The sequence below is a fragment of the Callithrix jacchus genome, chromosome 16, assembly GCF_049354715.1.
Source record: "Callithrix jacchus isolate 240 chromosome 16, calJac240_pri, whole genome shotgun sequence".
Taxonomy (NCBI): Eukaryota; Metazoa; Chordata; class Mammalia; order Primates; family Cebidae; genus Callithrix; species Callithrix jacchus.
In genome coordinates this window covers 86,117,682-86,141,476 of record NC_133517.1, presented here as the reverse complement: position 1 = coordinate 86,141,476, position 23,795 = coordinate 86,117,682, and the positions used below count along the sequence as shown (strand labels likewise).

Genomic DNA, 23,795 nt, shown 5'->3' with positions numbered 1-23,795 from the left:
ATTTATGGGGGTGATTACAAGACTCACTTCAGGCAAAGAAATTGAGAAGTTGAATTTGAAAGCAGGTGAGGTCATTTAATTTGAAGAGACAAAAATTTATAGTGTTTATTATTCTATTTATATGGATACTGAGACCTTACATGATGCTAAGGAATGAAAGGTAGAGAGGAATATGAGCCTAGTGCCAAGGTCTTCAATAAATGTGACCAAGAATTACATATATACTGGGACAAGGAGTAGAGAGCATTTTTCAACTTATGCTTCCCAGTGGAGCCAATGTATTGTAATTATTTGTTTCAGGCATGTATTTTATTATGTAATTAATAAATGTTTGAAAACAAGAGACTAATACCACTTCTCATGTCATTTAAATAAAAGCATTTTAACCCATTCCCATTATTTATAACTATATGAGTCCTGACTAAAAGTATACCTATGGGGTAAGATGCAACTGGGAAAGATTGAGCAGATTGGTATTCCTCACTGTCAAAAGTAATTATGTTAAACTGTTCTGAGAATTAGGAGAATAGAGTTAACACAGAGCTGTTGCTAGGATATAAAAATTTCTCAGAAATTTTCCATATACAAACTTCATCAAGATCAATGGCTTTGGTTACTAGCTCTCAAATAGTAATTAACTGAGAAGGGCTTAGGGCAAATTAATTAAACGCCTTTTTGCTTGAGCTTCCTCATTAAAAATAATTTTTACATAGATCATAATGAACAGGGTCTGCCACAAAGTAAGTGCTTACTATGTGTTGTTTAATAAGATTCTAGTAATGAATACAATGCTATTATATTATATTAACTGTAGAGTTGTGAGGGAGCTGAATGTAAGGACAGTTTACTCACACTGGAGAAAAGTAAACCCTTATTTCTTACTCTGTCAGAGAAGGGATAGGGAGGTTGAGGGTACAGGGAAGATAGAAAGAGAGCAAGAAGAATAGTAGCTATTTTTATGGCCCAAACAAAAGTATTTCCCTGGAACCTTTTGTTAAAACCTCTGAAAAAGTAAAGAAAACACCTAACATATTCTAGCCAGAAAAAAGGTTTCTAGAAAGATATACTGAATATTTATTAGTGTCTATGTCCTGTTTAATTACTTCTAAAAAAGTATGTCTGAAAAAAGAAGTTTGAGTGTGGATTTTGATACACAGACTATACTGGAACCAAATAAAGAAAACCATAAGCTCTTTGAAAGTGCTGGCAAAGAGATGACAGTCTGGATTGAAAGGCAATTAAGATGGTTTAACATGAAAAAAACTTCTGTTGCCCCACTTTTTAAATTCAGAAAATAAGCTGATAAAGTAACTGAACTACACAGAAAGGCATAATCTACAATTACTTTTGCAGATGTGGCAAAGGAGGAAGGCAGGAAGGATGAACCTTTTAAATAAATCAGCCAAGAGCTTTGAAAAACAATGCACTGGGGAACAAATTTTAGGGAACAAAGCTGATGCATAAACAATTATAATCTGAGTCTATAAGGAAGGAGGACAAGATTTTCCAAGTAGTATTTCCAATAATTATGAACCAGTAACTTTTTCTGCTTTGTAATTCTCATTCTCCCCTTTTGCATATGGAGCATATATTGCAGTTGTTCTGTCCTCGTTCCATCACTGGGTACATTTGGCAACTAACATGTCTCTTCATAAATCTTCAGACGATAAAGAGCTGTATCCAGTCTTAATATAGAACATAATATATTGAAATTGAAGACTAATAACATGAATAGATGAGATTTGTGAGAACTTCATATGAAAATAAATACATTTCCATCTGTAGGCCTGGCACGGTGGCTCACACCTGTAATCCAGCACTTTGGGAGGCCTAGGCAGGCAGATCACCTAAGGTCAGGAGTTTGAGACCAGTGGACCAGCATGGAGAAAACCCTGACTCTACTAAAAATACAAAATTAGTCGGGTGTGGTTGTTCCATACCTGTAATCCCAGCTACTCGGGAGGCTGAGGCAGGAGAATCACTTGAATCCAGGAGGTAGAGGTTGTGGTCAGTTCAGATCATGCCATTGCTCTCTAGCCTGGGCAACAAGAGGAAAACTCCATCTCAAAAAAAAAAAAAAAAGGAAAAGAAAGAAAGAGAGAAAGAAAAGGAAAAAATGAAAGAAAAGAAAAGAAAGTAAATGCATTTCCACATGAGAGAGACATGTATAATTTTAACCAAGAGAGTCAATGTAATAGAGGTAATTGTTAGACTTTATTTATTAATGTATTAATTATCTCTGTATCCACAGTCTTTAACATCCCATTATGTATTTTGTCTCACAAGAGGAAAAGTGCAATTCTTTTTTTTTTTTTTTTAAGTGAAAGCAGGTTTATTAAGAAAGTAAAGGAATAAAGAATGGCTACTCCCTAGGCAGAGCATCTGAGAACTTCCTCTCCAAGCTTGAATTTGATCTCCACTTTAACACTGTTTTTGCCTAAAAAGAATGTAGGAAAAGTGACATATGACAATTTAAGCTCTAGTTCTTAAGGAGAATTTCATGTTTCTTCTTTCCCACTTGTTCTTCTGCCAATGCCGTCAGAAAAGTTTTCACTGGATATCTGCTGTCCTGTCTGCTAGGACATGCTAATGGTGTGTGTGTGTGTGTGTGTGTGTGTGTGTGTGTGTGTGTGTAACTTTAAATACATAAATGATAAAACCCATATCTAATGAGGAGTTAAGGATTAAAGACCTGAACATGGAGTGAATCAACTCAGCTAAGCCCAGCATGTATTACATGATATGCAGTATATCTGGATACCTATCAGGATGAGATTACATGCTTATTTCCCTAAGCCATTAGGTTTTTGGAAGGTGAATTGTTTTGGAGATATTTTCTATATTATTTGCCTTCTTAAAGCCCTAAATATGTCTCATATGATAATAATGTCACTTATTTAAAATTACACACACGCATACACACAGATTTTATATGTTTTTATCATGATATAGTTTCAGAACCTTGCATGTAGGAAAATGACAGAAAGAAAAATAATGAATTTCATAAAATTTCCCTAAAGGGATGTGAGAAAACATTTTAAATCTTCCATTTTCAAGGTATGATAAATCTAAGTAATGGCTACCAACCTGCGGATGTGACAAACCACAGGAGTAATGCTCCTCGAAAGTATGATAAAGGGAACAGAATGTAGAGGAGGGGTTAGTCCATAAAAGAGAAGAAAGTTTTATTATTAGGAAATCGCAACTTAAGCTGGAAAGGAGACAGGGTATAAGCTTTTGAGGGGGATAATGAAACTTGGGTGACGCTGTGAAGATTATAACCCATAGTACTGGACCAATGAACCAGGAAAAGGACTTGCATGCTAGGAGTTAAGTTACCTGCTGTAACTGTCACGGGTGTGCCTGCCTACCAGACGCCTGACTTTGCAAGACCACCATTAAAATTCTCCCTTCCACTGTACTTCATGTCCCTGAGTCCTTTCTTTGGATTTGGATGGGTGAATGTATACTTATCACAGGAGAAATTTGTTTTTTCTTAAAATATTAGCATTGTAATAAATAACAAGTTCTAGAAAATTACCAGTTTTTGCTTTCAATTTAGATTTAGATTAATTTTGTTTACTTGCACAGACTAAAGAAATAAAGAGATATAACTTATCTTTGGGAGTATTTGTTTCTTTTCTGACCTTCAGGTAAAGAGATTTCAGTTGGTTGTATTTGTCAGCTCTAGGTATGTAATTACCATTGGTCCATCAAAGACCATCTCTTGTTTTATTCATTTAATTCCCTTTTTAATCCTACCCCCAAATCAATTTATCTTTCAATTGATGACATTAGATTACTAGGGGTAATCTAGGGTAATGCTGTGGTTCTATATGCTTTTAGAAAATTTGAATAGCCATACTAGATACATGTAATACATTTATGTACATCATACAATTTTATTACTATTGCACTAAGCACTATGGGCTAAAGACATATTTGTGTTGGTATTAACATTTAGAACATATTCATGTTGGTATTAACATTTAGAATAATATACAGATAATCTCATTCTGAATGGAATAAACAAGTTTAGAAAAAATGGCTTAATATGTTCCTTTCATTTCCCATTGCATAAGATTATTTTGTTTTGCTGGAGTGTGATTTGTTGACTCAAATCTTTGATAATACCCTACTTACTCTACAATTTCTTTGTTTGTTTCTTTCTTTCTTTTTTAATCTGGGCAGCCGTTCAACTGGCAGCTGGAATGCCTGGGTACAATTTCTTTTTTTCTCCATTATGTCACCTACATTTTGAAATTAATAACAAAACTCACAAAATGTATTATATGATTGGACAATTTGAGGAGGAAATAGGTCTTGAGGTGGCAGCACCATAAAAAATGGAAATAAGATATGTAGTGTAAGCTTTTATAAATATTAGTGGAGCAAGGGGGTTTTAAATGATATGCAGATTACTATATTATTAACATAGGCTATTTCTAACAAACAAGTTGTCAATTTGAGAGGCACTTTCCAGACAAAGAGAATGTGACCTCCTTTTTTTAAAAAATGGAAACATTAGATTTAAAAAGAAGCTTTAAATAAAATACATAAGGCTATTTTAAATAAAGATATAATACAAAAAAGCAGCAATCTGGAAGTAAAAACAATCTGAAAGTTCATACTAATTCAACATCAAGAGACTTGAGAACGTAAAGAGAAAAAAATAAAAGTAAAATAAGCCAACACATTGCACTCCAGAAAATCCTATGCAATGGGAAATGAAAGGAACATATTAAGCCATTTTTTCTAAACTTGTTTATTACAGACCATTCAGAATGAGAGAGATTATCTGTATATTGATCATATTCAGTGGTGATTTCTACATGGTAGATCATAGAAGTGCTGCATAAAATTTCTAGAAGCTTTTTTTTTTTTGCTTCTTCAGTTTTCTAAAGGTATGCAGCCATAAATGTATTAAATGAATCAAAGAGCATGACAGAATAGAGTGAGTGAAAGAGGAAGAAATAATGCAAACAACAAAATTTCCTTTCAGTTAGAATACCGAATTAAATAGGTTAAAGTATTAGAAAAGAAAAAGAAAGCAAAGGAAGAGAGAAAAGAAAGAAGGGAAGGAGGAAAGAGGAAAGGAGGAAGGAAGGAAGGAAATTAAAAGTAAGAAAGAGATAAAGAGATAAAAAGTAAGAAAGAGAAAAAGGAAGGAAGGGAAAGAGAGAAATAAAAGAGGTAAAGAAAGAAGAGACAAAGAGAAATGAAAGAGGAAGAGAAAGGAAAAAAGAAAGAAAAAATAAGGAAGGGAAAAAGAAAGAAAGAAAAGAAAAGAAAGGAAGACAAAGAAAGAGGGAAGGAATTAAGAAAGGAGGCTGGGCGTGGTGGCTCAAGCCTGTAATCCCAGCACTTTGGGAGGCGGTGGCTCAAGCCTGTAATCCCAGCACTTTGTGAGGCCGAGACAGGTGGATCATGAGGTCAAGTGATCGAGACCATCGATCTCGATCGATGGTGAAACCCCGTCTCTACTAAAAATACAAAAATTAGCTGGGCACGGTGTCGCGTGCCTGTAATCCCAGCTACACAGGAGGCTGAGGCAGGAGAATTGCTTGAACCCAGCAGGCGGAGGTTGGAGTGAGCCGAGATCGCATCATTGCACTCCAGCCTGGGTAACAAGAGCGAAACTTCATGGAAAGAAAGAAAGAAAGGAGAGAGAGAGAGAGAGAGAGAGAGAGAGAGAGAGAGAGAGAGAGAGAGAGAGAGAGAGAGAGAGAGAGAGAGAGAGAGAGAGAGAGAGAGAGAGAGAGAGAGAGAGAGAGAGAGAGAAAGAAAGGAAAGAAAGAAAGAAGGGAAAGAAACAGAAGGAAGGAATGAATAGAGAGAGAAAAGAAGGAAGAAAGAAAACCAGAAGGAAGGAAAGACATTTGTATGTCTAAGTAATTCTAACATGATGTGAGTTGCAAGTCTATCAGTGAATTGGGTAGAAAGATTTCTTTATGGATCTCTGCGTTGTATGCCATTCAGCGGCAGTGCTCAGTTGAGCTGGCATTGTGATGCTGCAACCCTTTGAATGGATGTAGGGTGATGTCTGCAGGGATCTTGGAATGTGGAGAATGCAGGGGCTGGATCTTAGGCCCCAGGGCAGGGTGTAGTCTGGTGGAATCTGGGATCTCAAAATGCCAGCATGCTTCAGCTGCTTGGGTCTTGGGAGTTGTGTGGGACCCGGTATGACCTCACTCTCTTTGGAATAATGGCATCCGTAGATTCCAGGCAGTTCCCTATACCAGTATTAGAGCTTGCAAGGGCTGAGGATCTCTCCCATGGCTAGAAATACAGAGGTTCAAAGCGAGAATGTGGACCACTGGGAATCTCTCACTCACCTTTTCTCCTGTACAAGCGAGATTTTCATGGCTCCAAGCTGATCTTGACCAGGCGGTCGGTTTCATTTTCCTCTTTTTCACACGCCATAGCTTTTCTGTCACTTAACTGCTAAAGTTCAGTGTCCTCTCTTAGAGGCTTTAGTCAACTTGTGATTCTCTACTCACTAATACTGTCCTTCCTTGCGGAGAAGGTAAGTGTTAGATGTTAGTAGTCAGCATTCTTGAAGTCCTCTCACATAAATAGTTTTTATGCCTGGAAATGGCACCACTTTCCTTTTGCTAGGTCTTTAGTTCAACTATTTGAATAAATCAATTTAAAACTTGAAGTTCAAATTCAAAGTAAAGGAGAAAACTAAACAATTGTAATTATCAGTATGTTAGACACTAAAACTTTTGTCCTTAATGATAGATACAATAAATAGCATGTTTTTTCTGAATATATATAATACATATAGTAATCCACATATATTAGTAGAAGTAGTAGAATTTCTATAAATAAACTTTTTGAGAATCAGGATAATCTTACATAGATTGCCTTAACATGAGACCGTTTGTCTCTTAAAATCTTTTTTAAATTATATACATTCTCAGGACCTGTAGACAGAATCAACTCTCCTTTCTGTTCAAAATGAGATCTAGACATTTTTCTTCTTTTAAATATTTCTTCATGATTTTGGTCTCTGAATTACACATAAACTCTAAAGAGATTTATACTTTATTTTATTGGAACTAGGATAAAAATCTAAAGTCAATTAATGCAGAGAAAATATTTTAGAAACTGGCTGCTGAAAATATTATGTAAGGCTCACCAGCCTTGACATCATTTGGAAACTCATTAGAAATGTAGAATGTAAGACTTTATCCCAGGCCTGTTGAGTCAGAATATGCATCTTAACAAGTTTTATAGATAAGTGGGCACATTAAAATTAGAGACATATTGCTTTACAGGATGAATCAAAGTTTGGCTTGATGCTAATAATTTTCAGCGTCCAATTTCTTCAGGATACTCAGGTACTTATTTGCTCAAGAAATACTCATTTGATGAAAATAGATCGATCAAAGTATCCAGTAGAAACCCTCCATCATTTGTTTAATGCTATTTACCATTTGGTCATCATGAGTTCAGTATTATCATTTTACCTTTCCATACTCACAATTCAAAGACTTTCGAGGCCAAGTGCAGTGGCTCATGCTTGTAATTTCAGGATTTTGGGAGGCTGAGGAAGGTGGATCACTTGAGGTCAGGAGTTCAAGACCAGCCTGACCAACATGATGAAATCCCTGTCTCTACTAAAAATACCAAAAAATTAATCAGGCATGGTGGTGTGTGCCTGTAGTTCCAGCTACTTGGGAGGCTGAGTTTGGAGAATCAATTGCTTGAACCTGGGAGGTGGAGGTCCCAGTGAGCTGCGATCCTGCCACTGCACGCCAACCTGTGGAGCTGAGTAAGACTCTGTCTCAAAAAAAAATAAATAAATAAATAAATAAATAAATAAACAAACGAGCTTCATGGGCCCCAAATCTGTTGCATTTAAGCTATTAGGACAGAGAGATACAGAAGTGTGTGTAAGTCTATTATTTAAAAACGGACTTAGGGGTTGAGAGTGCTGTCTCACATCTATAATCCCAGCATTTTGGGAGGCTGAGGCAGGTGGATCACCTGAAGTTGGGAGTTTGAGACCAGCCTGACCAACATGGAGAAACCCCATCTTTACTAAAAATACAAAATTACCCAGGCATGGTGGTGCATCCCTGTAATCCTAGTTACTCAGCAGGCTGAGGCAGGAGAATGGCTTGAACATGGGAGGAAGAGGTTGTGGTGAGCTGAGATTGTGCCCCTGGTCAATAATAGCAAAACTCCATTTCAAAAAACAAAAACGGACCTAGTTCATATATCACACAATACATGGAAAAGGATCACAAAGTTATTCGTCAATATTAGAGGTCAAATCCAAGAAATAATCTCACCACTGTGCATTGAATTTCTGAGACTCTAAAGCTCCTCTGGAAATGCATTCTCACCTATTTTGAATAAAATAAAGGAACTCTATAATTATGTTCACAACTCAAGGTTAAAGTCATGACTTTATATTTCCTCTAAGCATAGAGTAATAGTAGACCTATTTATTCTAAGCCTATTTATACAATTAATATTTAATGTAACAATTAATATCTGAATAAAGTGATAACATTTAATTTTATAATCTGAAATATTAGGTAAAATTCCAGAAGTCATAACTTCTACATTCTCAACAGCATTAATAAATTTTATTTGATTTTATTTAGGATCATTGAAATAACATTCTAATCTGTAAGGTTTAAGGGCATGAGATGCATTACAGTTAAATAGAACAGAAAGGGGGAATAATTATGCTTGCATCCCATTTATTGACATTTTAAAAATATGTTTTACTACAGAGTAAAAGTGTTAGACTTGTGATGACCAATTATTATATGATTTTAAATTCTGTTACAGAAAGCCTAGAGGGATTAGTTTTTTCTTATGTTTACTTGCCAGTTTTTAGCTTGTCCAAGGATGAGCAAAATTTATTATTTTTCTGTTTCAGAGTCATTCAGTGTTTTTGAACTATATTACATTATTGTTTCCCTCTGGGTAGATTTGTAAGTCTTACATTTTGCTTGAGACTGTGGTTGAACCGAATCCCCAAATGCAAAATAAAAGTCAAAAAACCTTTCAAGTTTTCTCTTACATTTGGATTGAAATAGGTAAAGTCAGAAATGTTTCAAACCAAACTGGAAAAGTGAAAAATAGTCCAAGGGCAATAAAAATCTTAACTATAAAAGTAGTTAGAGGCATCATCACAAAATTTAGGACAACACCAACCTGTATACTGAGTACAGCGAATATCAAGTTTCCTAATTGAAGAATTGAGTGTCTCCAATTTTATGCCTTTTTTTAAATTGCACCATTCAACAAATCTTTGTCACAAATAAGAGTCAAAATTAACTCTATGTGGTACAGGATACACTTATGTAGTTGCAGTAATAACTATGTGCTAACTAAGATACTCTTTTTCTATTATTATACTTTAAGTTCTGCGATACATATGCAGAACATGCAGGTTTGTTACATAGGTATACACGTACCGTGGTGGTTTGCTGCATCCATCACCCCATCATCTAGGTTCTTTTAATAAAGTTTTCCATTTTTAGCTCACTTTAAAAATAATGTGTGACCTAGTCAAATATTCTCAGATTCATGAGATGGTAAAAAGTCATATTCCAGAATAGTTATTAAAAAGCTTATTATATGCCTTTGATTTTAAATTAACACCAGTATGATGCTTTTCTAAAACTCAAAATAGACATAAAAACTGAAATGATGAAAATCTAGGATTTGACTCTTGTATGTTAAAACTAAATACTAAACCCAAATTATGTTAATAATGCAAAATTATAAGTAATATATTACAAAGATAATTAAATTCTTCTCTGTATCTGAGAATTTTAGTTATCAAATTAAAAGGGAAATTTATTGCACCAGCTAAGCATTGCATCTTAGATTATTTGTTTTCTAATTCTATAAATTGATAGCTTGGTAGAAAAGAAAGCATCACCGGGGTCAGAAGGCATATCCATCTCCTTTTTCCTTTTTATGGCTGAGTAGTACACACACACACACACACACACACACACACACACACACTACAATTTCTTTATTTGCTGGTTGATTGATGGGCTTTTGGGCTGGTGTTCCATATTTTTGCAATTGTAAATTGTGCTGTTATAAACATGTGAATGCAGGTATCTTTTTCATATAATGACTTCTTTTCCTCTGAGTGCATACCCAATAGTGGGATTGCTGGATAAATGGTAGTTTTAATTTTAGTTCTTTAAGAAATATCCACACTGTTTTCCATAGTGGCTGTACTAGTTTACATTTGCATCAGCAGTGTGAAAGTGTTCTGTTTTCACCACATCCAAACCAACCTCTATTTTTTTTTTATTATGGTCATTCTGCAGGATTAAGGTGGTATCACATTGTGGTTTTGATCTGCATTTCTCTGATTATTAGAGATGTTGAGCTTTCTTTTTTCAATTCATGTATCTTCTTTTGAGAAAAGAGTCCCATCTATTTATTTTTGATTTGTTGCATTTGCTTTTGAGCTTTTGTTCATTATTTCCTTAATTTTAAGGGAGAATAAGAGATAACCGAGTTGAAACATACTCAGAATCACTGGCAACTAGTAGTTCTGAAGAAGAGATTAAAAAATAGAATAATTGGGAAAGAAAGCATTGTGTAACTATCACAGGTGGAAATCAGCAAACTCACTTAGCCCAGACTGGACCTCATTGGTCAGGAGATTCCAGCAAGTTCATAAATTCACTTACACTCAGTATCCCAAAGAAACATGGATTTTAACTGGATGCAGCTGCAAGCACTGTGAGATGGACTTTTATAGAGGTAGAATGATTGTGAATTTGCAAACATGAAAAAAACACCTATGTTTGTGCACAAAGGCATTTGAGCTTAGGTGCCAGTAGTTTACAGAAATTATTGGGAATGGCAACTGCTTAATATTGGAACCTAGAGAAAGTTGAGTACATATGCTCTCTGTTGAATGGAAGAGGGTACCATATTCCAGTAGGCTAGTTGCCAGACAACCTGCGAAATGCTCTCAGAGTAGAGTAGCAAACATATATATATATATATATATAGCAATTAAACGGGTACATTATTCCTTATGGTAACATCTGTCTAACACTCTAAAGTGACAAGAAAGATTATTTTTGTGGATAATAATAGACGTAACACAAGAATAACACAAGAATAAGTTTTTATTTTCAGAAATCTTGTGCATTGTCAAGTTTGATGCATATGTTATTTTTAACTTTCAAAGAAAATCTGCTAGGTGTGTATTATCTCTCCTATTTTAAAACTGGGAAAATTCAGAGTAGGCTATTTCCAAAGATTTTACAATCAGCAAATGAGAGTTGATATTCTTACCCACATCTTTATAAACCCCAAATAAAAATAATTTCCGCTTTCAGATTTCAGTGGCACAGAGGATGCCATATCCAAATTTACAACAGAGAGATAAATACATTTCTTGGACGAAATTGTTAATGAGAATGGATTTAGCAAAGAAAATAATAGCATTTTCTCTACTGAGCTGATAGGTGACAGGGTAAAGAAACACAACTGGAATTGGCACTTGAAGAAAGAAAAAGAAATTCAACTGAAAAGAAGAAATAATAATAATGTTATGTCTGATTTCCCTTTTAGTATCTTTCAGTCCAATAAAGTAGTTATCCTCAAAACATTAGTGCTATAGATCAGTCATCTAGCTGTTTATCACACATTCCTCCCGGCAGAAATTCTACTTCCTAAACTATGGATATTGTTAGGATTACTGCATAAATAGAAAGGGCATTGATAGTATTTCAGCACAGGATGTGGCAATGAGATGACTTTGTTGAAAGAGAGCTTCCGAGTAACTTTTGTGAGGTAATAAAAAAGCCTGCAAAATCACAACTAAATTGTTTCTGTTATCAAGATGGAATAATAAGTAACTAAACATTCCTGCCCACCAGAATCTCTAAAAATGAACAAACTCTGAAACATCAGTTTTCTGACACTAGAGATGGAGCAGTACAGGGTAATAATCCATGGGAGAGGGTAAGCAAATTATTTAAGGCAAATGTTTGTTCCAGCTCATTGCCTGAAAAGACTTTCAGGCCACAGGGAAAGGGAGGTTATCAGGGAGAGCCTGATTGTCTCCGTGGGTTCAAGAGACCAATCTGAGTGTTTATGGAGATCAAGGCAGATTGATTTTGTAGGGCATAATACCAGGGAAGAGAGAGCTGTACTAAGAGAGAGCTAAGAAGAAATGCAGAGGGTACACCTTAGTTTTTCACCTAAATATTGATCTGCTAATGTATGTGATGAAATCACTTGAAGCTGAGATAGTATTTCCCACAAAAAGTAGAGGGAAGAACACGTAGAGCCATAATTGGTTCTGGAATAGTTCTTCTTTCATTATCCAGAGTAAATCGCCTCATAATTCCAGGGACAAATGGATATACTGTAGATCTCAGAAGGATATTCCCTTAGTAGTATATCAAAATTAGCTCTAAGTTAGAAACTATTCCAGTCCTACAGAAAATCATTAAAAGCATGGCTCAAAAGGATCAAACTGCTGTCAGATAACTGCACCTCAGAACAAAGTTCAAGCACATGTATAAGAATATAAAAATCATACTGCACCCAGCAAGTTAAAAATACCAATGCTGAGATTATACTTTAGAAAAAAAATTCCAAGCATTCAAATAAGAATGAAAACAAACCCATAATCAAGAGAAAATTTGAACTATAGAATCAGGCCAGAAACAATAGAGATGGCATTAGAGCAGAAAAAATTTTTTTTAAAATACCTGACCAACTAAATAATTAGCCATTGTCAAGGATTTGCAATATATCTATGTGTATTAGTTTCCTATTGTTGCTGTAACAAATAACTTTAAGCTGAATGACTTAAAGCAACCCAGGTTTATTTTATTATAGTACAGTTCTGGAGGTCAGAAGTCTGCAAAGAGTCTTGTGGGACTAAAGGCAAAGGGTTTATAGGGCTGTTTTCCTTCTGGAGGCTCTAGGGGAGAGTTCTTTCCTCTGACATTTTCAGCTTCTAGAGACTGTTCATGACCCACTCCCCCATCTTCATATCCTTTTTTTCTCTCGTTGACCTCTTGTCTCCTTATCGTGATACAATTATGTGATTATCCTTATAAGAAGAAGGCAGGAGGTCAGAGAGAGAAAAATAGGTGCTTATGTTGTGCTCTCCCCAAAAATCCAGAATAATTCTTCCATCTCAATATCTTTAATTCAATCACATCTGAAAAGGCCGTTATGCACTGTAAGATAACATATTTGCAAGTTCCTAAGATTAGAATGGGACCATCTTTCAGAAGAGTCTATTCTGTCACTGATTCCTTCCTGTGAGGCAAAGTGGTCATTCAAATGTCTTTTTCAAAGTTCTTCCCACTTGGAGGATTTCATTTTTCTGTCCTTCAGGGCCATTCCAGACAGTAGTTGAACTATGCCAGCAGTCCATTTCCTACAGTTGACAGCATACTGTGTAAAACAAGCTCATTTTTTCCCTCTTTTGATCCAGGGTTAGGAAGCTCCTCATTAGCCATCTGCATGTGTGGAAAATGGAATGGTGATGCAACAAGAGGATGTGCCGTGAGAATCTGAACCCCCTGCTCACACAGCTTACTTATGTGTCCCAACCTATTCAAGCCTGATTTCATATACACTTACGCAAACACATGTATCTTTCATCTCATAATGGATTCCTGCTGCACATGGTTAGCACTATGGTTTGATGGATCCTCAAGGCAACAGAGGTTGTAGAGTAATTTGGTGCCCCATTATTAAACAATTAGTCTTTATCAGGATTCTGTACCAAGCAATGAGCTGGTTCCCAAAAGAAAACTATGCAGCCATAAAAATGAAGGAAATCATTTCCTTTTAAGCAAAATGGATATGATTGGAGGTCATTATCCTAAGCAAATTAACACAGGAGTAGAAAATCAAATGTCTCTTGTTCTCCCTTACAAGCAGGAGCTAAATACTGGGTACACGTGGTCAAAAGGATGTCAGCATTAAACACTGTGGGCTGCTACTAGAGGGGGGAAGGTGGGATGGGGTATGCACTGAAAAACTACCTATGGGGTACTATGCTCCCTAGCTGAGTGGTGGAATCATTTATACCCCAAACCTCAGCAACATGTAATATACCCATGTAACACACCTGCACATGTGCCCCCTGAACCTAAAATAAAAATTAAAGAAACAGAAAGAAAATATTAATCATAGAGAAGGACATGGATACTAGCCTCAAAATCCAAGTGTTTTATGCTGTGATTCTTTTCTAATTCTCTGCAGAGCATCCTTACCTTGGACACATTGGGACAAATTGTGTCTTTTGTATCATAAGGCCTGGGTGGCAGGGGTACTGGCACAGCTCTCTGAGGAGCTTTTGCTCTAAGCCCCATTCATTTTTAGCAACTTCACATATTACACAGGAAATGGTTCAGAGCAGCACATTCAGTTATGACATACGTTGACTCCAAAATTCAAAGAGCTCCAGGACTGACACAGAGAGTTACTTTCATGGTTAATTGCTAAGATCAACTATATTAAAAAAAAAAAAAAAAAAAAAAAACTGAGGAAATAGGTTCATTTTCTCTTTTTTTCTCTTTTAAATTTTCCTTAAAAAATTACACCTAAGAAAATCTTCATTATTTTTTACTGATATATAGATGGTGTACATTCTAAAGTCATAAGAGCAAGTGATTAGTACTTTCTGAGAATGTTCTCGATTTGTGTTGCTTGGTATTCTTAAACTCAGTTCCATGGTGACATGATTTAAAAGGGCAACAACGGGTAGTGATGCAATTATTGGCTGAGCTGAAAAGTCCCAGTGGGTGTTAGATTCCACTATAAAACAAGTGTTTAAGAACTCACTGTCAGGCACTGTAACATTCAGATGTCTGAGAAAGCTTAGTGCAGTTGATCGTAATAGGGCAATTAAACAGAAAAGCGCCTACTTATGTATTTATTAGCTTTGATATTCCACGGGTGCAAGCAACCCTTACATTCTCAGAAAATCTTTTTGATACTATATTATTTTATACGAAGGGTATTGAACAAAGCACAATGAAAAAAATTAGGACAAAACAAGTTTATTGTAGTTCTGTAAAAGAGAAAATAACATATAGCTTTCCCTACCCATAAAATGTTAACAGGTATGATTAGTATTAGGCTTTAGTAGATGGCAGGCTCTGGCAAGGCCTATTGCATGCCTGCCTGAGGGAGCAGCAGAGTAGTAGAAAGAAAGTGGCTCACATCTCTAATCCCAGCACTTTAGGAGACCAAGGTGGGCAGATCGCAAGGTCAGGAGTTTGAGACCAGCCTGTCCAAAATGGTGAAACCCTGTCTCTACTAAAAATACAAAAAAAAAAAGCCAGACATGGTGGCACATGCCTGTAATCCCAGCTACTCAGGAGACTGAGGCAGGAGGAATGCTTGAACTGAGAGGCAGAGGTTGCAGTGAGCTGAGATCATGCCACTGCACTCGAGACTGAGCGACAGAGCAAGAGACTTCATCTCAAAAAAAAAAAAAAAAAAAAGAAAGAAAAAGAAAAATTTAATTAGCTATTTAAAAATATGTTAATAGTTAATTAGCAGCCAGTTTTGTCTTTCCCAAGGATGTTGGGGAGAGACGGAGAAGAAAAACAGGGAAGATCTATCTTCATTTATGAACATACTAATCTAGATAACAATTACCACAGAAATGCAGAATTCTTAACAGTTGAATGCTGATAGCAAGATGCACCATGAGATGTCTGTATACAATTGCTTATAATAAACAGATGTGGGATTTACGGAATCTGGGGACATAACCTGCTGCAAAATTTCATTGCCAATTTTACAATTTATAAGAGGTAAAATTGGTGATGTTTTAAATGGACTGAAATAGTGCATTTGGTGTAAGTGATAGCATGACCTGAAGCCCTTGGAGATGTCTTTCTGAAAGGTAACTTTTCTATCCTAACAGAATAAAGACGATAAAACCATTTTCTAGCCCCCTTTACCTGGGGTTTCTTTCTCCATGCCAGCTGCATTATATGTATAAGAAATTATGGAGGCATGGGTGTTTCAGGTTTACCTATTTACTTGTATCCTCTTCTTGTGAACCCATAATATTTTTTTTTAAATTCTATTGATGTAGGAGTAAATTAAAGTGAAAAAACGTTAAGTAATAACGAAGATATTATTTTTAATAATCTTTGAACCCAGTTCAGCTTTAACATGGCATAGACCTAGTGCAGGCCTTGCTTGCTTATTAGATTTCAGAATGACTTTGTTTAAGTGGGAAGAATAGAGAAAAGTGAACAGCACCTCTTTCCCCATGTACATATAAACACCCTAAGAATATACAAGTTCTGATTAGAGGCCTGCCATGTTTGAAACATTGAGCTGTGGGATCATTTGCCCAAATATGTGATTATTTTCCATATGTGCTTTTTAAACTTTAATGTGCATGTGAATCATATTGGGTATCTAACTGAAACTGAAATAATGTTTCAGTTGGTCTGGGACAAATCCAGACACTCAAAAGTAATGCTGGTGCTTCATGAACCACATCTTGAGTACCAGAGCTCTAGAGGGTTTTAATGGGTGGACTTTTGAATGGGAGGTATGGTAGCACTATATGGAATACAATGGCAAAGAAAGTGTAAGTAAATATAGAGAATTATTTTTTTTCTTCATGGAGGAAGATATGGGATGTAGGATACCAAGATCCAACCAAACAAGATTGAGCTGTAGAATAGGAGGTCAGTGGTAGCTTCTTCCCTGGATACTAGGCCAGTTCTTCTAGTGAATCTCTGCTAAAGTGGTTGCTGTAGCATATGCCATATGCTGTAAGCTCTGAAAATAATTTTCACGAACATATTCAATTTTTTTGCCTCTTTTTCTGTCCTATGTACAGCATCTCAGATATTGTGCTTCAGTGACCGCTCATACCCTTATACACCTAGCAAGGGTCTCCGGTGCCAAGGGTCTTCACTAAATTAGTATCAATGTTGCTGAAGAAAATCTGAGAGTGTATACATAATATCATAAGTTCTTGTTAGAGTGAGTCTTTGCATGATCATGATGCTTCCAGAACCTTCTGCTGCTACTCGTTTATTCTATTCAAGATGCAACCGGTGATTTAATTGATTATTAACAGGGCACCAGATTTAAAGGTGTTGAAATGAGTCCATAACCTGAAGGCATTAGCCTAGGGAAAAAAATATGCATTGTTAGTAGAATACAAAATAATACAATCATTTTGGAGAACAGAATGACAGTTTTTCATAGTTTATACATGCACACATCCCATGTCCTGGCAATTCCACAGGTATTTCCAAACTGAACAACTTAAGTGTCTATTAACTGGAGAAATGGATTTAAAAGTATAGCACAAATATTTAATGGTATACTTCTAAGCAATAAAAAGAAATAACCTCTTAATGTGTCCAACCATGTAGATGAACCAAAATACAATAGATGGAGCTAAGAAATGAGGAAACAAAAGAGTTCATATTGTAATATCCCATTTAAATGAAGTTTTAAGACACTCAATCTAATCTGTAGTAGAAGCCAGCAAACTATAGCACAGGGTCAAATCAATTCTGCTCCCTAATTTTGAATATGTATACCACTGAATAGAGCATTTAAAAAATATTGTTAAAGCATTATAAAAAGAAACAAAGAAGAATATATGAGACAGAAATATGGAGCCCACAAAGCTTGCAATGTTTATTGTCTGATATATTTAAAAACGTGTACTGATGTGTTGCTGGCTGCATAGTGATAAAATTTAGAAAGTAATCACCTCTTGTGTCCTGGAAATTGACTAGAAAAGGAGCACAAGAAAATTTTCTAGAATGATAGAAATGTTTTAGACCTCATTTTAGTTGTGATTATGAGTGTCTACAATTGTCAAAACTCATTAAACAGAACATTTGAATTGTACAATTTTATTATAATTTAAACCTCAAATATATAATGGCATAACTTTAGAAACATCAAAATGTAATACTATTAAGAGTAATGAGAAGATCCTAAATTAGCATCTGCCAGCTAATCCCTTGACAATCTAGGGAGCTCAAAATAAAGAAGCAAAGCCCCTCTAACAGATCCACTTCTGTCCCCTAGAGGTAGTTTCTTGAATAGCTATTTGTTGATCGCTCCATGAGGGGACAATCTCTGTACTCTCATTGCTGCTGAGTAGACTTGCGTTATAGGCCAAGATAAGTATCGGAATCTCTGCTGTAATGCTTGTCGCTGACAGCTGGGACACGTGTGAACATCAGCCAGGAGTGTGTCACAGCTGAGGCATGCATATCACAGCCCCATGCACTGTACTACAGGGACAATTCAACAATTCAATACCCAGTCAGTGACCACGCTTGTGTCTCAACAAGTGATACCTCCACCACATCAAGTGTTCTTGAAATCCCACCCATTAAATACTAGACTTCTCTCTGGGAGTCAGGGGAACAGCATTTCTGATTTTCTAGGCTTTGCAACTCTCCAGACTAAATGCTAAAGGAGAGCCAGTAGTATTATTACTAACCTGTAGGTCCAGATTATTATCTAGCCCAAAACAGATTTCTTAAAGAACTGCTGGTCAAACAATGTTAGAGTTTTGTTCTTTCATTGCATTTTCAAGAACTCTGAAAACTGGGATCTGAAAGCTTTAGTTCTGGGCATACATTTGTTAGAGGTCCAATTTGAGCAGAATCCTGGTGGCTTACTTTAAGCATGTTAAAAACTGACTCACATAAGTTGTTGGATAAAATGAGTAAAGGTAGCCAGAAACAAAAGTATTGTCATAGACTGAACATGAACACTAGTTATGATTTCTTTTTACAACCTGATCACTGCCACTATGAGCTTGGCATGGTTCTGGGATGAAGATAAATGGAGGCCAGATGCGGTGCTCATGCCTGTGATCTCAGCACTTTAAGGGGCATGGTAGGTGGATTGCTTGAACTCAAGAGTTCAGGACCAGCCTGGACAACACTGGAACTCCCCTTATCTCTACAAAATACAAAAGTTTACCAGGCATGGTGGTGTGTGTCTGTAGTTCCAGCTGCTTGCGAGGCTGAGATGGAAGGAGAGCTTGAGCCTGTGGAGATCCAGGCGGCAGTGAGCCATGATCAACGCCCCTGCACTCCAGCCTGGGTGACAGAGCAAGACCCTGTCTCAAAACAAACAAACAAAATGATAGAGTGAAAGCAAAAAAAGGTACTAATCAAGAGTAATAAGGAATAATTAGCAGAGGAAACGTGTGGTGCCAGCCTGCCACCCAATCAGCCAGGCAGATATGGATGATTGGGTGAATCTCGGAAAATGTATGGGTGGTAGAGAGGAAGGCAAGACCAAAGTGATTTAGGTTATCATGAGTAAATAATTCCTTTGTAACCTCTAACAGTTACTGCTGCAGAGACAATACTGGGCCCTGCTTGTTTGTAGATACTATAGAAATAAGACAAATCACTAAACTTGTGAATTATGTAAGTCAGATATGATAGATTTTAATGTCACTTCATCATCAAAACACAGCTTTTGTGTTACCTTTCTTGACAGCAATCTTGAGGCTAGAGGCATGATCTTCAAAAAGCTGAGATAATAGCAGGAATAACTTCTTTTGGTAAGTCCATTAAGTGTATGCAAGTAGTATGTTTAACTCATAAATATTAGAAAGTAACAAATGCTGGAGAATGTGCTAAGAAAGGGGAATAACTCTATATTGTTGGTAGGAATATGAATTGCATAACCACTATAAAAATCAGTATGGAGATTCTTCAAAAGATCAAAAATAGAACTACTACTCGATCTAGTGACCCCACTGCTAAGTATATATCATAAAGAGAGGAAATCAGTATATCAAAGATGTATCTACACTCCATCTGGATAATCTGCATTCCATGTTTATCGCATCACTATTTATAATTGCCGAGATAGGGAATCAACCTAAATGCCCATAAAAAGATGAAGGAAAATACGCCATAAACAATGAAATATCAACCAAAAGAAAATGAAATCATTGGCAACAACAGGGATAAACCTGGAGGCATTAACGTTAAGTGAAATAAACCAAACACAGAAACACAGATGTCTCATGTTCTCACTCATATGTGAAAACCAAAATAATTGATCTCATGGAGTGGAGGTGGAGAGTAGAAATCATGTTTACTAGAGTCTCAGAAGGGTAGTGGGTGGGGAGAACAGGATATAGAGAGATTGCTTTAATGGGTACAAAAATACAATTAGAAGAACTAAGATCTAGTGTTCAATAGCACAATAGGGTGACTACAGTAATTTCTTGAGTATTTCAAAACAGCTAGAAAAGTACGTTTGGAATGTTACCAACACAAATAAAGAGTAAATATTTGAAATGATAGATATCCCAATTGCCCAGACTTGATTATTACACATTGTATGCCTGTATCAAAATATAACATATACCCCATACATGTATACAATTGTGTATCCATATATATATATATATATATATATATATATATAATTTTAAAAATTGGCATTGGTAGAAAAAATAAAATTATTTATATAAAACCAGGAAAGTTATAAAAGTGGCCACATTGAACTAGTGAACAGCATTATAGAAAAATGTGGACATAAAAGCCAGAGAGTTATCTTTAACTGACATGAAGAAGCTACTGAATTTGTGGAGAAGTAATATAAAACCCTGCATAAATAATATTTAATTTTTTAAAAAAGTTTCCAGATGTAAATCCTGTCTCAGGGACTTGTAATATGTAATATGACTTAATGCAATAATGTACTCTAAGAATAGTGTACAATTGAAGGTTTTATAAATAATTTTGAAAGTTAGGACTTGCTATGAGAATAAGAAAATATGGCATATGCTTTTCTTCTGAATGTTATAAAAAGTTGGCCATAAAATAAATGAAAAGACATGAACATAGCTTTTTCACATTTATCAAACAAAGATATAAAGGGGAGTGCATTTTATATTTCTTTAGAAAGTGCCACAGTCTTAAGAGGGGTGTGGCAATTTCCAAAGTGAAACATGAAGGATATCAGATTACAACTTGCTGGGTAAAATGTGAGTAACAGTTGACATGTGAGACTGCAAATGTCAGTGTATCAAGTATTTGCTTCTTTCTCAATTTTAGGAAATGTTTGCCTAGTGTAATGTGGCAACGAATATACATCTGGTGATAATGTATCCCTACGCTTAATTATGCCACAAGAAATGTAGTGCTATATTTTGGAACTTATTACTAACTTTACGATTAAATACCATATGTACTTGCTTTTGAAATGCACTTTTAATATGGTAGAAATAGGTACAAAAGTGATGTGCTAGCTTTAGTGGAAGAGTTGGTAGGGGGAGGAGATTATGTGGAATAAAAATGTGAATATGAGAAAAACGATGATCAACAGGGAAAGATTGCCAGTTGCCTTATACACTAAATTGGTCATGAAAAAATGTCCTTTATAAAAAATCTTTGAAAGATCATGGAGTGTGAAAGTTTCAAGCATAAATTTTAAAAATAATGATAAAATACTCATTTGTGCATAAAATATTATTTCAGGGGTAGGCTAAAATGTAGTTCAATTTTTTTATGTTCTTTACATAGTAAATATTTTATAAGAGGGGCACTCAAGTGTTTAGGTAATCAGAAATATAATTAATTGAATTATGTTGTTTTTAAAATGTATTTTTTTTGTGGCTTAATTCTTTTTCTTTATTTTATTTTAGATCCAGGAAGTACATGTGCAAGATTGCTGTGTGGGTATATTGCATGATGCTAAGGTTTGGCTTACTAATGATCCTGTCACCCAAGTAGTGAACATAGTACCCAATAGGTACTTTTCTAACCCTTTCCTCCCTGTGTCCCTCCTTCAATTTGGGATCCCCAGTGTTTGTTGTTCCCATCTTGTGTCCATGTGTATTCAATGTTTAGCTCCCACCTGTAAGTAAGAACATGTGGTATTTGGTGTTTATGCATTAATTTACTTAAGATAATGGTCCAGCTGCATTCATGTTGCTGAGAAGGACATGATTTTGTTATTTTGTATGGCTATGTAGATTCCATGATGTATATATACATTCTCTTTCTCCAATCCAATGTTGATGTACACCTGGGTTGATTCCACGTGTTTTACTATTGTTAATAGTGCTGTGCTAAACATAAAAATGCAGGTGTCTCTATGGGAGAATGATTTATTTCCTTTTGGGTAATAAATTCCCAGTAATGAGATTGCAAGGTGAAATGGTAGTTCTGTTTTTTGTTCTTTGAGAAATCTTCAAACTCCTTTCCACAGTGGCCGAACACATTTAAATTCCTACCAAAAATGTATAGGTGTTCCCTTTTCTCTGCAACCTCTTCAACATCTGTTATTTTTTAAATTTTTTATAGCCAATCTGACTTGTATGAGATGGTATTTAATCGTGGTTTTGATTTGCATCTCTCTGAATATTAGTGATGTTTGTTAGCTGTTTATAGGTCTTTTAAGAAGTGTCTGTTGATATGCACACTTTTTAATGGTTTATTTTTATTTTTTAATGATTTATTTGCTTAAGTTCTTTAAAGATTCTGGATATTAGTCCTTTGTCAGATACTTGGTTTACAAATATTTTGCCCCATTCTTTAGGTTGTCTGTTTGCTCTGTTGAGAGTTTCTGTTACTGTACAGAAGTGCTTGAGTTAAATTAGGTCCTATTTACCAATTTTGTTTTTGTTGCATTTGCTTTTGAGGACTTCATCATAAATTACTTGACTAGGCAAATGTTTAGAAGAGCATTTGCTAGGTTTTCTTCTAGGACTTTTATACAACGAGGTCTTATATTTAATCTTTTAAGCCATTGTGAGTTAATTTTTGTATATAGTGAGTTTTGCAAAGGTAGGAACAAGGACTGAGTAGAGGGTAACTTCTTATGCTGCAACATCCTGTTTATAGGAGAAAAACTAACCCTGATCTGTTCTAGGATCTGTATGTTTCCTTAACGTCTTAGTTTGATTGGCCACGTCAGGGACTCCATTTTGGTTTGGTATTGTAGGTTGGGGCATAGTGAATGAGCTCAGTCCAAAACAATTGCCTCCTATACTTTTGTTTAAAAAAAATCCCCAATTTTGGTTAGGTTCTCACTTAGGTGAGAGTGTGACCAAAACTTGGGGTCTTAAAACCACTCCCAGTTACCATCACTTTGGGTTTCTGATCTAAGCATGTCATTCATAGATTACAGTGGCTTCATGGTCATATATTTCTTTCAGCTCTTGTTATTCCTGTTTAAGACAGAACATTTGAAATTCCAGAGATGGCTATATGCAAACATTTAAACCCTTTGAGAGAATATAGTGCACCAGGAAGACTATTATTATGCCTATCAGGAGGATAATATCAAGAGTTTGGAGTATGCTTTTTACCTAGGGTCCCCATAAAACAAGCAAACTAAAATCAAATACATCAAGAAATGGGCTAGACAGAAAGTCTATTCACTTCACTAAGAAGTCTCTTCGTTAATTCCCTGAAACTGAATATCTATAATACCTGATGTTTTCTCCATAGGCCACAAGTGCCAGCAGCTGTACAAATACCTCTCTGTTCAGCCAGTTTTATCATTTAACATAACTTTTACAAGATAATTTAGTCTGTGTGTAAACATAGCCTTTAGAGTAGAATCTGCTATAGAGCTTATCATGAGGGATACATTTCTAATTATTGCCCCTTTTATTCCAAACCATGGTAAAAGGACATAAAACGAGGTCCTTGTAGTAGGGTGAAGGCCTCCTGGCAATGTGCTCTTTAACCTATGATGTGGGTTAAAAGGAGTGAATCAATATTCTGTTTTTGACTGATTATGAGGCAACATATGTACCATTA

At 35.7% G+C, this 23,795-nt stretch overlaps 1 long non-coding RNA gene across 1 annotated transcript in view; it reads left to right on the top strand.

Moving 5' to 3' along the window:
- Window positions 1-22,185, top strand: part of LOC128929825 (uncharacterized) — a 497,835-nt gene extending 475,650 nt beyond the window's left edge. The window contains exons 4-5 of the long non-coding RNA XR_013528218.1: window positions 19,507-19,570; window positions 21,671-22,185. This is a non-coding gene — a long non-coding RNA (uncharacterized LOC128929825). The remainder of the gene's footprint in view (window positions 1-19,506; window positions 19,571-21,670) is intronic.
- The last annotated feature ends 1,610 nt before the right edge of the window (window positions 22,186-23,795 follow it).